The sequence below is a fragment of the Cnephaeus nilssonii genome (genome assembly GCF_951640355.1).
Source record: "Cnephaeus nilssonii genome assembly, chromosome: 7".
NCBI lineage: Eukaryota > Metazoa > Chordata > Mammalia > Chiroptera > Vespertilionidae > Cnephaeus > Cnephaeus nilssonii.
Window position 1 is genome coordinate 33,187,740 of NC_137078.1, and position 15,959 is coordinate 33,203,698.

At 40.3% G+C, this 15,959-nt stretch overlaps 1 protein-coding gene across 3 annotated transcripts in view; it reads right to left on the reverse strand.

Annotated features, from left to right (window-relative positions):
• Positions 1 to 15,959, reverse strand: part of FNBP1L (formin binding protein 1 like) — a 123,432-nt gene that overhangs the window by 93,364 nt on the left and 14,109 nt on the right. The gene's annotated exons all lie outside the window — the stretch shown is intronic.

The following is a 15,959-nucleotide window of genomic DNA, read 5'->3' on the forward strand; positions in this document are numbered from 1 at the left end:
TTAAATTTTGGAGACTGACAAAAAACTGTCAACCTTGTGTTTGTTTTAACCCTTTGCACTCGCTTGCTTTTTTCTCGATTCCTTTATTCTACTAGGGATTTAATTTTTTAAATACCCCAGATTTTACAAAGCGCGGCAGTAGAATAAAAAACTGGAGTTTCTTTTCATACAAACTTATTTATTTGGATTTTTTATATTTCAAATTATTGATACATTCAAAGAGTAATTTTAATCTCTATAATTTTTCATGGTGTGATATTTTTTGAAACATTCACCCACATGAAGACCTGGTTTACATTCATATGTTTCGCAAATATAAATCGTCTCTCTTCTTCCTCCTTTGATTTTTCTGTTAGAACAAACAACACAATCTTTGTGTTTTTTGTTAGCGTGAGGTGTGATTATATGGAGCTTTCCATCTAAACGTTGCTCTAAGTTAGTGGATAATTATCTACCCCTGGAAGTTAGTGTACCATCTCTGAATTCTCCAACAAGATCATGTACTAGTTTCCTAATAAATTTCACATGCGTTATTGGTTTTTCATTTTTTCTTTTTTGGCATCAGTTGAGACAGCATTTACATTTTACTTGTCCTTTCATGCTAATGAAAACAAAAGATACTGGAAAAATAGACAAAAATCCCCCTTCCCCCCGCGGTGAAACTACGTGTCGAGTGTGGCTCGACATACGAGCTGCTACCGATGCTAACCGTGTCGAGTCACACTCAACATCCGAGTGCAAAAGGTTAAAAAATAAAGTACATCAATTACTGCCTCCACTCACCATCATTTTATAAAACAAGCAATTTAACACAACACCCCCCCCCAAGAGAAGATAAAATCTCAGACAATATAGGACAGTTCTTTCAATTACCATAATTAGTATCTTATTTTTAAAAAACAACCACATATTTATTTTATGCAATATTAGTGGAATATTTGTTGTAGGACCTGCATCTGAGAATCAACAGTCCAAAGCAAAGATTCCAAACACTGATCCTTAGATAAGAAACACCTTAGGAGCTTTAAAAACAATGAATCCTGGGCTTCCTTCCAGATCTATGGAATCAATCTCGGGGGTTAGATGCCCAGGAATTTTGATGTAGAGTTGAGTCTGGGGACAATGATCCATAGTATATATAAACTTAAGAATGATTTAGGCAGTTCTTGGTAAGTGATGTTAAATCTAGTCCACCTGGGCAAAAGAAGTTCCAGGTAGAGTGCTTTTAGGAAATCAAGTAGAGTTGTGCTTGGGTTCAGATGTCTATTTATTTGCAGATGTACTAAGAACAGTAGATCTCACCTCAAAGGATAAGGTGTACTAAGAACAATGGTTATGTCAGGATCTGGAGTGTTGGTAGGAACTAGGAAGGTAGTAAGGCCACAGTTCTCCAGGGGGATTAAGATACTAAACTGGCAAGATAACCAGTAAGAAACTAAAGCAACACATAGGTTTTTACCTGGGACCACGATGGCATATTGAGTATTGTTACTTAGAGTTACTACGGTAACTCTCATAGCACAGGTTTGGAGAATATGATTTATTCTAAACCCTGTGATTTTAAATATCTGTAAGAATAAGCTAAGAAAGTGCTTGGCACAGTATTTATGCATAATAAATGCTCAATAAATATGTTGGATAAAGTCAATTTTACTTCAGAAGTATTTTTTAAAATGTACTTTTCTTCTCTTGGAAAAGGTTTTAAAATTCAGAGAAATGTACACAGTTAAACATAGGATAGAGTAATAGGTTTAATGTCACACTCATGATTTCAGCACAGGAACCTTTTCCTTGCAGAAAAAAATTCAAAACAAAAGCAAATAATACACATCTCTTTGTCAGTCATCAAGAGCTATAAAAGAGAACAATATTGTGTATGACTTTTTTAAGTCCCCAACATTTGAATACAGTTGACATTAAGTTTTCAATAGCAGATTTACTTTCCAAATGTTTTTCTTAGTTGATTTATATATTAACTAGAGGCCTGGTGCACGAAATTCGTGAACTCGGGGGTGGAGGGGTCGGGGGGAGGAGGGCCCTCAGCCTGGCCTGCGCCCTCTGGCAGTCTGGGAGCCCTGGGGGATGTCCGACTGCTGCAGAGGCAGGAGAGGCTCCCACCACCACCGTTGCACCCAGCTCAGGGCTTCTGGCTGAGCGGCGCTCCCCCTGTGGGAGCACACTGACTACCAGGGGGCAGTTCCTGCATTGAGCATCTGCCCCCTGATGGTCAGTGTGTGTCATAGTGACCAGTCGTTCCACCATTCGGTCAATTTGCATATTAGCCTTGTATTATATAGGAAGTATACTTTTTTTTTTTTCCAGTTTACATGTGTTCATTTTGAGAGACCTCACTGGCAGATTAAGGTTAATCAAAGACTGAACATTTGGGCAGGGCTGGACTGGAAGGGGTCATGGGGGGAAAGGGGGACATCTGTAACACTTTCAACAATAAAAATAATTTTTTTTAATTAAATAAATAAAAGTCAGGCCAGAGAAAGAAAAAAACAAACCAAGATTGAACATTTGCCACCAGTGACACCTATAAGAGATAGACTACCACAGTAGTCTAGAGCTCAGATCCTATAGCCAGACTATCCGGGTTTGAATCCCACTCCCACCTCTTACTGGCTCTTCAACCTTGTCCATACTACTTAGTCTGTGTGTCTCACTTTCATCATCTGTCAAGTAGAGGATAATAATACCTACATAGTACAGTTTTTATTAAAAGTAAATGAACATGTGTAAAGCAAACATAGTAAATGTCTGATATGTTATTTACTTTTACTAATTTGGAACAATCAAGTACTAACATACAATGAACAAGCAAGCTGTATCACACATTGAATATATCAAAAATCCTGATCTTATCCTACATAATAAAAGGCTAATATGTAAATAGCCCCCTCGACCAGGAGTTTGACAGGGAGTTCAACCAGTGGGCAGGGCCAGCCAGCCAACCACCCGTGGCCCTTCCCCCCGGCCAGCCCAGCACAATCAGCCCCGATCAGCCCTATTGGGGTAGGCCAGCCAGATCCCACCCATGCATGAATTTGTGCACCAGGCCTCTAGTTTTAAATAAAGTTTGAAAGATTTTAAGGTGGCATGTACCCCAACTCTTAATTTAAAAATGCTACCAGGTGAGGTTAATAGTGGAAAAAGCAAGCTATCATGGCCTGAACATCTATATATGTTCTTAGTGGATATGCCAAAAATGAAAGGCCTCGACTGCTCTTCACCAGAGGATCTTTTGATTTTTAACTTTTCCATGGAGTTTTGTGTTGCCTAGCCAGTGCGGCTTAGAGGTTAAGCATCGACCTATGAACCGGGAGGTCAAGGTTCCATTCCTGGTCTAGGGCACACGGTTGTGGGCTTGATCCCCATTGGGAGGGAGAAGGGTGACGGGAGAGGGGCAGGAAGCAGCTGATCGATGATTCTCTCTCATCATTGATATTTCTCTCTCTCTTCCCCCTTCCTTTCTAAAATCAATAAAAATGTATTTTTAAAAAGAAAGAAAAGAAGGAGTTTTGCGTTGTCATCTATGATATAAATTTCTGAGGAGGAATGATTGTCGTTCCTTAAAACTATAGATACAGATTATAGATTAGATGCTGCTAACCCACTTACAAGGCATAGGTCTGCTCCCTATCTGCTTCAACAAAGAATTTTCCAGCCCAAATGCCAAATGTTAATACAGCCAAGGTTAAGAAACCCTGGTCTATGCTTCTTCTGAAAAGTACATTGGTAATACAGAGACTAGAAGCCCAGAAACTATTTGAAAACTACTTAGAACAGGAATGCTCTGAAGAACTGAACTGGGTGGGAAGAGAAGGTGAAAGAAGCAAGGTGTGTCCTTTATGAGCCCTCACAGACTTAAAAGACACATACATAATCAAGATGAAGCCAAGAGTGTTTTAAGTTAAACTTTAAAGGATGAAAAAATGGGGGTGATGAGATTCTGGGTAGCATGCTAAAAAGATGACAGCTAATTACAGCGGGAAGGTTAGGGAGAGGTGGGGGAGATAAGAGATCAACCAAAGGACTTGTATGCATGCATATAAGCATAACCAATGGACGCAAAACACTGGGGGGCAATGGTAAGATATGTACACATATAATACCTTAATAAAAAATGGGGAAAAAATAAAAATAAATAAATAAATAAAAAGATGACAGCTGCCAAAACCTGAAACAGGAATGAGCACTGAATGTTTAGAAACACTAGTAAGGGAGACTCTTGACCCCCATGATGAACATTTTTGGTACGAGGAAAAAGAATCTGAGCATTTTAACAGTTTTAAAATTGTAATATATCCAGGTAATAGTTAATGTTTCTGCCTCAGATAAAGCTTATGGGGACTGGAGGGAAATGTTATTTATAAACAAGACAACAGGCCCAAAATGGAGTCATTTATGCGAAATCCCACATCACCAAACCAAGACTTTTAGCTCTACCAGAAATGGAATCTTAAACCAGTCAATCTGGAATCGCCTGATCAGCACTAGTCAGGTAACCTGCCTGAAAGACCCTAGCCATCTCCTAAAAGAGAGTAACCTTGCAATAACCAGTCAGCTTTCTGTCTAGCGTAACTTATTTGTTCCTGCTCGCCTTCTGCCTATGGAAGTCTCATACTGTACAGCTCACTGGAACTCCTTTCTATCTGCTAGATTGGATGCTGCCTGGTTGAAGAATCACTGAATAAAGATCTTTAAAGTTTACTCCGTTTTTAAAAGGGAAAAGAACTCTTTGGTTTCTCTGGCATTCTTTAATGTACCGAATAAAAGTAATCTTAGTACAGTTAGCACTCTGTAGGAAGTCGGATTACTTAGTTGCTACTGAGGAGCCAAAGCAGATACTTCTTTTCATGAAAGTCTTAGAAATAAAAATAACCAATAAGAAATAAGTCCCCGTTTCTAATATAACATCAAAGTTGAAAGGGTCAGTGTTGAGTAGTTTACTCAATCTATAATATCACTTTCTTGCCAGCATGATCAACTCCTTTGCCCTTCTCTCATTTTGCTGTACTTCTAATAAAATCCCAACCCTGGTTATTTCCAGTTGTCTACTTCCTCTATGTGCCCATAATCCAGTTAGCTGAAGGTAGTTAGAGAAAAAATAGCCATCCATACTGCTGGGTCTTACTTTTTAATTTTTGAGTGCAAACTCATGAGAGCTTTTAGGGTTGTCCTTCAATCCTATTACGTTTTCCTGGTCTGTTCACTGTCCCACTCTTCACAATGACTATTTGCCACTTCCATCTTTCCTTTCCTCATTCTTAGCTGTTGATTTAAATTTTATTTTGACAGGGAAAATTAAAGCAATCTATAAATAACTGCCATATCTTCACATCATTAAACCACCAGCCTGTATTCTGCCTCCCCTGTTCCATTGGTCCCTGCTCCTAGGATCAATTCCTTCATATATGCACTTCTGAATTATACCTTCTTCTGTGTTATAGTTTTCCCTTTCCTCTAGATCTTTTTCCTTCATAAACATCATCCTGTAACATCATTGATGCCAAAAAAAAAAAAAAAAGACAAAACCAAGAAAGTTACGCCCTAGCCAGTTTGGCTCAGTGAATAGAGCATCAGCTTGCAGACTGAAGCGTCCTGGGTTCGATTCCGGTCAAGGGTACATGCTCAAGTTGCAGACTCGATCCCCAATAGGAGGTATGCAGGAGGCAGCCAGTGATTCCCTCTCATCATTGATCTATCTTTCTCTCCCTTTCCCTTCGTCTCTGAAATAAAAATGTATTTTATATATATATATATATATATATATGGGGGTTCCTCACCCCCAAATGCTCTAGTGCATATTTTCTACAAAGACATTCTCCTACATAACAAAAACATAACCATCAAAATAAGTAAATTAGCATGATACAATAATATAATTCTCAGACCCCAATCAAGTTTTCTCAATTGGTCGGTCCAACAATGTCCTTTACAACAACAGGACTAGGTCTAGAATGATATATTACAATTATTGTCATGTTTCTTTATTCTCCTTCAATCTGTAAAATTTCCTCAGTCTTTCCTTATCTTTCATGAGTTAGACCCGTTTGCAGGTTTCAAGCCAGTTATTTTATAGAATGACCATCAATTTGAGTTTGTCTGATCTTTCCCCCAAATCATTTTTGACAGGAAATGATTCGGTGTCCTTCTCTTTGCATCCAACCAGGTGGCACATAACTTCAAGTAGTCCCATTACTGCTGATGCTAACTGATCACTTACTTGACTAAAGTGGTAACTGGCAGGCTTCTCCAGTGTAAAGTTACTACTTCCCCTTTGTGATTAACTATGAAGCTATGAAATATCTTCTTCCCCATCAAACTTTCAACTTATTCATTTATTTTTTTATATCAGTATGGACTCATGGGTTCCTATTTCATCCATGGATTATCATTCATAATCATTACTATATATTTTTATGCTCAAATTGTCCCACATTTGGCCAGTGGGAGCCCCGTTAAGCTTGTATCTGTTTTTCACATGTCCTCATCATTCTTTGAGCACTTCCTTACTTTCTGACACAAGATATTTCAGGCTCATCTTATACTTTTCTTGCCCTAGAATCAGCTATTGTCTTCAAGTAACTCTGGTTCCTTTTACTGGAGAAAAATATTCAGAAGCCAAAATTTGATCACAAACTGCTATTAGTGATCACTACTCCAAGGCCCTCTAGAATATATGTATACACACATACACTTGATAGGTAGGTAGGTAGACAGATATGTTTTATACACACACACTAGAGGCCTGGTGCATGAAAATTCATGCACTGGAGGGGGGTCCCTCAGCCCGACCTGCCCCCTCTCACCGTCCGGGAGCCCTCAGGGGCGGGAGACGACCCGGTGATCAGGGGAAGGCGACGCCCCCACCACACCTCTGCTGCTGCCACTGCCGGCAGCACAAGCCTTGGCTGGCCCTGCTCGCCTGAGCCTCAGTCAGTGGGGGTGCAGGAGTACCCGAGGCCCCGGGCAGGGCTGACGGGACTCCAGCGGCAGGCACGCAGAGCAGCCGGCCCTGCCCCATTGCAGGCGCAGCCTTCTTGTGACGGCATGGTGGTCAATTTGCATATTACCTCTTTACAATATAGGATACACACACACACACACACACACACACACACACACACACAATATTTCACACCAATATCTCTAATTCTAATCTAACACCACCTGTTGATATTTGTATTCCTTTCTCCAAAGTGAAAAACCTGGCTCCCTTTACCCTTAACATATTTATTTACTCATTTAAATGATTCCCACTATGCAACCAATCCCACATTGCTGCTGCTGCTGCTGCTACTCCCAATGTTCCTGGCTGTACTTAGTCATAGTGACTTTTTAGACTGCTGCTGCCACCCGCTTCTCTGACACACTGCATTGGGCAGATACCACTATGCCCATCTGTATGACTCTCCCCCTCACTCCACCTGGGCTGCGCTACCCTGAATCTGGCTGCTCTCCTGCATGATGCCCTCATCATTCCACTTGGGCACTCAATATATTACCACGGGTTATTATTGCCACTGTCCCCACCCTCCCACATAGTCATCCTCCTCATCCTATTCATGTTCTAACACGCCACACTGAGCATGCCATCCCCTCAAATGGAGATTCCTAACCCCACACAGACTCTGACTTAATATTACAGGTCACCTTTCTGCACACAAGCCCTCCTCAAGACTCAGGTTCTAATGCTCTGCTCTAAACCATCACAGCTTCCAACCCAGTGAGGAAACAAACCTTGTTCAGCCTCACTTGATATTGTTCAGAAGTTAGAAGGAGAAGGAAAAGCTCCTGACATTCGCCTTAGATTCTATTTTATAATCCCCAACTATCACTTCCCCACTTACCCCTAACTGGAAGAATTCTTAATTCATACAGTTCCCTTATTCTAGAACCAAATTAAATTTGTGTGTGATCTAGACATCTTCAAAAATAAAGTTTCACCCAACTGGTGTGGGTCAGTGGTTAAGCATAGACCTATGAACCAGGTCACAGTTCAATTTCGGGTCGGGGCACATGCCCAGGCTACGGACTCGATCTCCAGTAGGGGGCATGCGATAGGCAGCTGATCAATGATTTTCTCTCACCATTGATATTTCTATCTCTCTCTCCCTTCCCCTTCCTCTCTGAAATCAAAAAATATATTTTTAGCCCTGACCGGTTTGGCTCAGTGGATGGAGCGTCGGCCTGCGGACTGAAGGGTCCCAGGTTCGATTCTGGTCAAGGGCATGTGCCTTGGTTGCGGGCACATCTCCAGTGGGAGGTGTGCAGGAGGTGGCTGGTCGATGTTTCTCTCTCATCGATGTTTCTGACTCTCTATCCCTCTCCCTTCCTCTCTGTAAGAAATCAATAAAATATATTTTTTTAAAAAATATATATGTATATATATATATTTTTAAATAATAATAAAGTTTCTCACAATTAAATAATTAGGTTATCTGTGTCTATCAATGGTACTTAGAATTATAAAAAGCATTTAATCTGATTATAGAAACAAAAGGTAGGATGTTAAAAACATGTTATTAACTTAATACACCTTTAGCTTTCTAGGATAAAAATGCTTTAACCACAAAATGCACTAATGTAGGATACGGTTACAGTAAGATGTCTGAAATAGAAATATGAATTTTTCAAATTAGAGCAAAGTATTTCTTTTCTGTCCATCTACCTTTATTGCTCAGGAAGAGTATGATTCTCAATTTTACAGTGCATGATCTCTTCCTTTAAATTCACTTCTATTTCTATTTAGAGCATTTTCCCTTTGCTCTACTCTCATGTCTGAGAAGCAATAATAGCTCTGTACTATAATTTATTTTTGTATTAAATAGTATTTAAAAATCTGATAAGAGCTAGAAAAGCTTTATAGCATCAAGTGCCCAGAGAAGTTTGTAGAATGAACATATGCAGCCTATTATTTTGTAGATTAACATCTTTTTCTATCATGTATTTAAGATAAAAATCTTAGTTGGTGGTAACATAAATAAACTTAACATAAATCTTAGTTGGTGGTAACATAAACGGGTTTACATTTGCCTCAGAATTTTTATTCCAACAGATGAATTCAACAGTTGTTGCTTATAAATAATTTGAAGTGAGACCGCATATTCTCATATTTATACATGTGTTTCAGACTCATTCATTCATTCTTCATTTATTCACCAAGGATACACTCATCCTATATAATAAAAGCCTAATATGCTAATTAATTGTCCAACCGTTCATCTGACCATTCAACCAGTCGCTATGACGTGCACTGACCACCAGGGGACAGACGCTCAAACCAGCTTGCTGCTGGGGTCCGCGATCGGGACTGGGCCAGACGGGCCGGACATGCCCTAGAGCCCTCCCACGGTCCCTCCCCAGCCCCAATCGTGCACCAATGGGGTCACCGGTGCATGAATCCATGCACCAGGCCTCTACTCTTATATAACAGTAAACCATCTACTTCTTTTCATCTTCCCTGGTATCACTCTATTCCAAGCTACCTTTCTTAGGAGACTGTAGTAGCCTTTTAACTGGTCTCTCCCTGTCCTTTCTAGTTGTCCTCTAATCTGTTTTTCACACTGTAGCTTGAGTGAGCTTTTCAAAATGCAAGTGATCATGTTGGGCAATACAGTGCAATTGTTAAGAGCAATAATTCTGGAGCCAGGCTGCCAGGGTTCAAATCTAGACTGCCATTTATCAGCTGTATCACCTTGGACAAGACACTTAACCTCTCAACCTCAGTTTCCTCATCTATAAAGTGGAGATGTCAATATGTATCTTAAGTGGGTGTAAGGATTTAAATGAACTAATAAATTAAGTGCTCTGCGAATTAGAGCCTGCCTCATCAACCAACATGTCTTTATCTGTATTTGTTTTGTTTCATTCATACTGGCGGGGTTTTTGTTGTATTTGGTTTTTCCCATTTGAAAAAGGACCTCACACCGTGATGTTTGAGGGCCTTTGCACATGCTACACCCCAAACTCACTCTTCTGTCCTCTCACACACACCTGTTGCCTATTAGCTCCTAATCCTTTTTCAGATCTCTGTTAACATCCTTTCCACAGGGAAACCCTCCCTGAACCTAGTGGTGGGTTAGGTTTTTAGGCTGATATCATCTTAAAGAACTTTGCTCCTGTCTTTCATTTCTTTGTGCGACTATTTGATTAATAGAGCTCCTTACTATCGTGCCTGTTTTTTGATCACATTATATCCTTAGTGCTTAGCTCAACACTCAGTCACTTACTGAATTAAATGAATGAATAATAACTATCATCTGTGCCAGGTATAGTGTTGAGTTTTTTATATATTATCTCATTTTGTCTTACCTGATGGTAGGTATAATAACTACTATTTTACAAATGTGCAAAGTAAAGTTCAGGGTTTAAGAGCTACTAAATGACACGAGGCCAGGTGGGAGACTTACAGTCTACTAAGAAATAAATAAATGCTTTAAGTGAACCCTGAGTCAATTACATACTATTTGTGCATTAGTATTACAACATTGGTGTTTGATCTGATATGTCACATGATGTTTTAATGTACTAACATATTAACACAATTAAACAAGAAAAAGAATGTAGAGGTATAAACATTGCAAAAAGAGAAGGCAGAGTATCACTACTTGCAGATCTGATACCCACAGTACCTGGAAAATTCAAGAAAATGACTGAAAAACTACTACACACCAAAAAAGAATAATTCAGTGGGGTAGGAAGATAGAGAATTAATATGGAAAAATTAGTCACTTTAACATATTTAACTACCACCCAGCTGGTGTAGCTCAGTGGCTAAGCATTGACCCATGCACCAAGAGCTCACCAGCTGGATTCCTGGAGAGCACATGCCCGGGTTATGGGCTCAATCCTCAGTGGGGATCAGCCCCGCCTCTCTCTTTCTCCGAGAGTTCAGCCCCCACCCACCCGAGCCTGCTGCGCGCACAGCCTGGCGTTCGGTCGTCTCTTCGGTCATTTTGGACATTACAGACCCTGGCTCTTATATATAGAGATATCTTTATTGAACTCTCCCCATTTAACCCTTTTGAGTACGCTATTTCCTACCAGGGCACTGACTAATCCAATGTCCACTGCGCAAAACTGAAGACAAGACATTCTGATAAGTGGGGCAATTTCTACAAGGCAGCACCAGATATAGTGCTTCCTACAAAGTAAGTCATTCACTAATATCTGTTGAATATATGAATGACCCCAATGAAGGGTTTAGAAATTGTTGGGTAAATCAGATACCATTACAGCCACTTAAAAAAAGAGGAGGAGGGTTTGAAGTCACGAAAACCTGGATTCAAGTTTAGCTTTGTGTGACTAAAGTTAACCTTTCTTATTAGTTTCATCTTCTGTAAAATAGGACTATCACCACTTACTTCATTGAATTGGCATGAAAATAAAATAACATCTACCAAAGTGCCATGCACACAGACACATTCCAAATTCTAAGTTCCTCTCTTTCACAAATTCAACTCTTTCAAAAAGACATTTGGCCAGAATTATATAAAATGCCTCAAAATTACTTGTTAACTTACTTCTTAAGACTTTTGTTTAAAATGACATAACACAGTAAGATAAAATAATTTTAAAGAGATGAGGAAAATGATAAAGAGATACAAATCTATAAACAAAATGCAGAAAAAAATACGAAATACTTGCTAACAGTTTACCAGAAATCTGACTGTAAATTTCTTAACAGCAAGTTCAAACTAGGAAATGCAAATACTGTAATCATAGCAAACAGTTTCTACACAATAAAAAAACTTAAGAGAAAGTTCTCCCAGGAGCCTCATAGAGAACAAAGTCCTCATCCACTTGTTAGGACCTTCAAAAATATAACTTCTGCACATACACTGAGGGCTAGGTTCTCAACAAAAGCAATTCGATAAAGGTAGTCTAACATCCACAGTCAGAATGAAGGCTCTGAATACAGAAAGACCTGGGTTTATATCCTCATTCTACCACCTACTACAAAGTAGTTTCGGACAAGACACGACCTTTCTGAGCCCTCCAAAGTAAGATACACTGACTCAAATATAGTAAGTATTCAGCGAGCATTGGATTATTCCTAGTAGTATACTAAAAGCAATTCAATGGGAATAGAAAAAGGATATGATGCACTCCAAGTACAAGGCATTTTCTAATGTCCTGATTTAACCTAAGTATAGATTGTAGAACATGAAAGCAATGGTTCTCAAACCTTGGTATTATCAGAATCATCTGTGGGTCTTTTTCAAAAATACAAATTCCTGGGCCTCATTCCCAGAGAGAGCCTCATTCAAGAGGTTAGAGTAGGCTTGGGAGAGTTTGTTTGGTTCTTACTGCTTTTTAATTCCTGAGATGATTCTAATTATCATCCAGATTTGAGGATTGCTAATTAACAGTATTTCTCAGCCAGTGTTAACCACAGTCACCAAGGAAATCTTATAAAATTCCAAATGGCTGACCACCCAACAGCCCCAGAACTTAATGAATCAGAATCTGCAAACCACGCTGGCCAAATGACCAAAAGCTAACTGAAATAAGAGAGGAGTTACTGTTGTTGTTCAATTAAAGGGTATAAAAATCTACAAAATAGCCCTGGTCAGGTGGCCCAGTTGGTTGGAGCATCGTCCCATACACCAAAAAGGCTGTGTGTTCAATTTCAGATCAGGGTGCATACCTATGTTGTGAGTTCAATCCCCAGCCTGGTTGGGAATGGGAGGCAATTGATCGATGTTTCTCCCTCTCTCTAAAATCAATAAACATATGCTCAGTGAGGATTTAAAAATATCTACAAAATAAATCAATAACCTCTGGACTATCAGAAGTTGAATGTAGGGATGATCAACATTTTACCTAACAAAGAAACAATTAGGATAGATAAAAAAGAACTAGGTTATCAATCTGGGTAATAAAGTCAAACAACTAAGAAAGAGAAGAAAAAATGCAACTTCTATTAACATAACTAACATTCTATCTATATATGAGTAAATAAGTACCACTGCAACATTTGTAATCTTGCATCACTAAAAAAGAATATTGCTATTTATTCTTCTTAGAATAAAACTGAAGAACCAAAATATCTTTATTACAAGCATTAACTAAATTCTGCAATAAAATTTAGAATTCAAAAGGTCATATATCAATTATGCAGAAGGCTTTCATTATTTTTAAATATCTCCTAAACCTCAACTCTCCTGGCCTTTCATAGCTGAAATACTTTAGCAACATAAGAAAGCCTTCTATCTAGATAATGAAAAGCGCTGCCATCAGCCCTAGCCAGTTTGGGTCAGTGGACAGAGCGTCAGCCCTCGACTGAAGGGTCCTGGTTCGATTCCCTTCAAGGCATGTACCTCGGTTGCAGGCTTGATCTCCAGCCCTGATCAGAGCCCATGTGGGAGGCAACCAATCGATGTATCTCTCTCACATCGATGTTTCTCTGTATCCCCCCCTCCCTTCCACTCTCTCTAAAATTCAATGGAAAAATATCCTCGGGTGAGGATTAACAAAAAAACAAACAAACAAACAAAAAACACAATGAAGTACCACTTTATAACCACTATGATAGCTATAATCAAAGTCAGATGATACCAAGTTCTGGAAAGGATGTAAAGAAATCAGAACCATACACTGCTGGTGGGTATATAAAATGCAGAACAGTCTGGAGTTCCTCAAACAGTTAAATATAGTTACCATATGACCCAGCAATTACACTCCTAAGTATATGCCCAAGAGAAATAAAAACATATGTCCACACAAAAACTTATCCACAAATGTTCACAGCAGTATTATTCACAATAGTCAATAGCAGAAACAACCCAAATGTCAATCAACTGATGAATGAGTTAATAAAATGCAGCCCTAACCAGTTTGGCTCAGTGGATAGAGTGTCGGCCTGCGGACTCAAGGGTCCCAGGTTCGATTCTGGTCAAGGGCATGTACCTTGGTTGCGGGCACATCCCCAGGAGGGGGTGTGCAGGAGGCAGCTGATCAATGTTTCTCTCTCATCAATGTTTCTAACTCTCTATCCCTCTACCTTCCTCTCTGTAAAAAATCAATAAAATGTATTTAAAAAAATAAAAATTAAAAATAAAATGCAGTATATGCATAAAAGGAAGCAGTACAAAAAAAGAATTACTGATATACTGTATGCTACAACATGGATGAATCTTGAAAACATCATGCTTATTGAAAATTGCCAGCCCTGGCTGGCATGCGCAGTGGTTAGAGCACTGAAGGGTCATGAGTTCAATTCCCAGTCAAGGACATGTACCAGGATTGCAGGTTCGATCCCTGGCTCATGTGGGAGGCAACCAATCGATGTCTCTCTCTCACATCGATGTTTCTCTCTCCCCCCATTCCTTCCCTCTCTTCCTCTCTCTCTAAAAAGCAGTGGAAAAAATATCCTCAGATGAGGATTTTTTAAAAAGAAAGAAAAATGCCAATCACAGCTCTCTGCTCCTCCTGTTCAAGAGACAGCCACGTCTTCCTGCACAGGGCCAGCCGTAACGCTGAGACAGGATGGTGAAGGCCAGAGTGAATAGATATGGCCCTATTGAGTGCCTGGTCACCAGGGCTGCTTTTAACTCTGGCAAAGTGGGTACTGTCACCATCAATGAACTCTTCATTGACCTCAACTACATGGTCTACAGGTTCCAGTATGATTCTACTCCTGGCAAGTTCAAAGGCACAATTGAGGCTGAGAATGGGAAGCTTGTCATCAATATAAAGTCCGTCTCCATCTTCCAGGAGCGAGATCCCACAAATAGCAAATGGGGTGATGTTGGTGCTAAGTGTGCTGTGGAGTCCCCTGGTGTCTTCACCACCATGGAGAAGGCTGGAGCTCACTTGAAGGGGGGATCCAAGAGGATCATCATCTCTGCCCATTCTGCAGATGCCCCCATGTTTGTGATGGGTGTGAACCTTGAAAAGTATGATAACTGCCTCAAGACTGTCAACAATGAGTGCTTCCTGCATCACCAACTGCTTGTCCCCTCCTGGCCAAGGTCATCCATGACAACTTTGGCATTGTAGAGGGGCTCATGGCCACAATCCATGTCACACTGCCACCCAGAAGACCATGGATGGCCCCTCTGGGATGCTATGGCATGATGACTGAGGGGCTGCCTAGAACATCATCCCTATTTCTACTAGTGCTGCCAAGGCTGTGAGCAAGGTCATCCCTGAGTTGAATGGGAAACTCACTGGCATGGTCCTCCGTGTCACCACCACCAATGTGTTGGTTGTGGATCTGACCTGCCACCTGGAGAAAGTTGCCAAATATGATGACATCAAGAAGGTAGCAGCTATCAGAAGGCCCCCTCAAATGCATCTTGGGCTATAGTGAGAACTAAGTTGTCTCCTGCGACTTTAACAGTGACACCCACTCCTCCATCTTCGATGCTGGGGCTGGCATTGCCCTCAATGACCACTTTGTCAAGCTCATTTCCTGGTATGACAATGAATTTGGCTACAGCAACAGGGTGGTGGACCTTATGGTCCACACGGTCTCCAAGGAGTAAGAGCCCCCTGGACCACCAGCCCCAGCGAGAGGAAGAGAGGCCCTCAGCTGCTGGAGAGTGCTTGCCCCAGATCAATCCCCCAACACATGGAGAATCTCCTGACCTCCAGTGTCCATGCCAGATCTGCTGAATAAGGGGAGGGGCTTAGGGAGTCCTACCTTGTCGTGCACCATCAATAAAGTTCACTGTACCAAAAAAGAAAAATGCCAGTCACACATACTGTATGATTCCATTTATATGAAATGTCCAGAATAAGCACATATTTTGAGGAAGACTAGTAGTTTCCTAAAGCTGGTGTTGGAGGAGAAAGGGAAATAGAGTGTGACTCCTAATAGGTACTGGCTATCTTTTTAGGGGAATAAAAAGTCACAGAAAAAAGACCAGTGGTCAGGGTTAGGAAGGAGGGAGGAATGAGTAGGTAGAGCACAGAGGACATTTAGGGCAGTGAAAAATTAC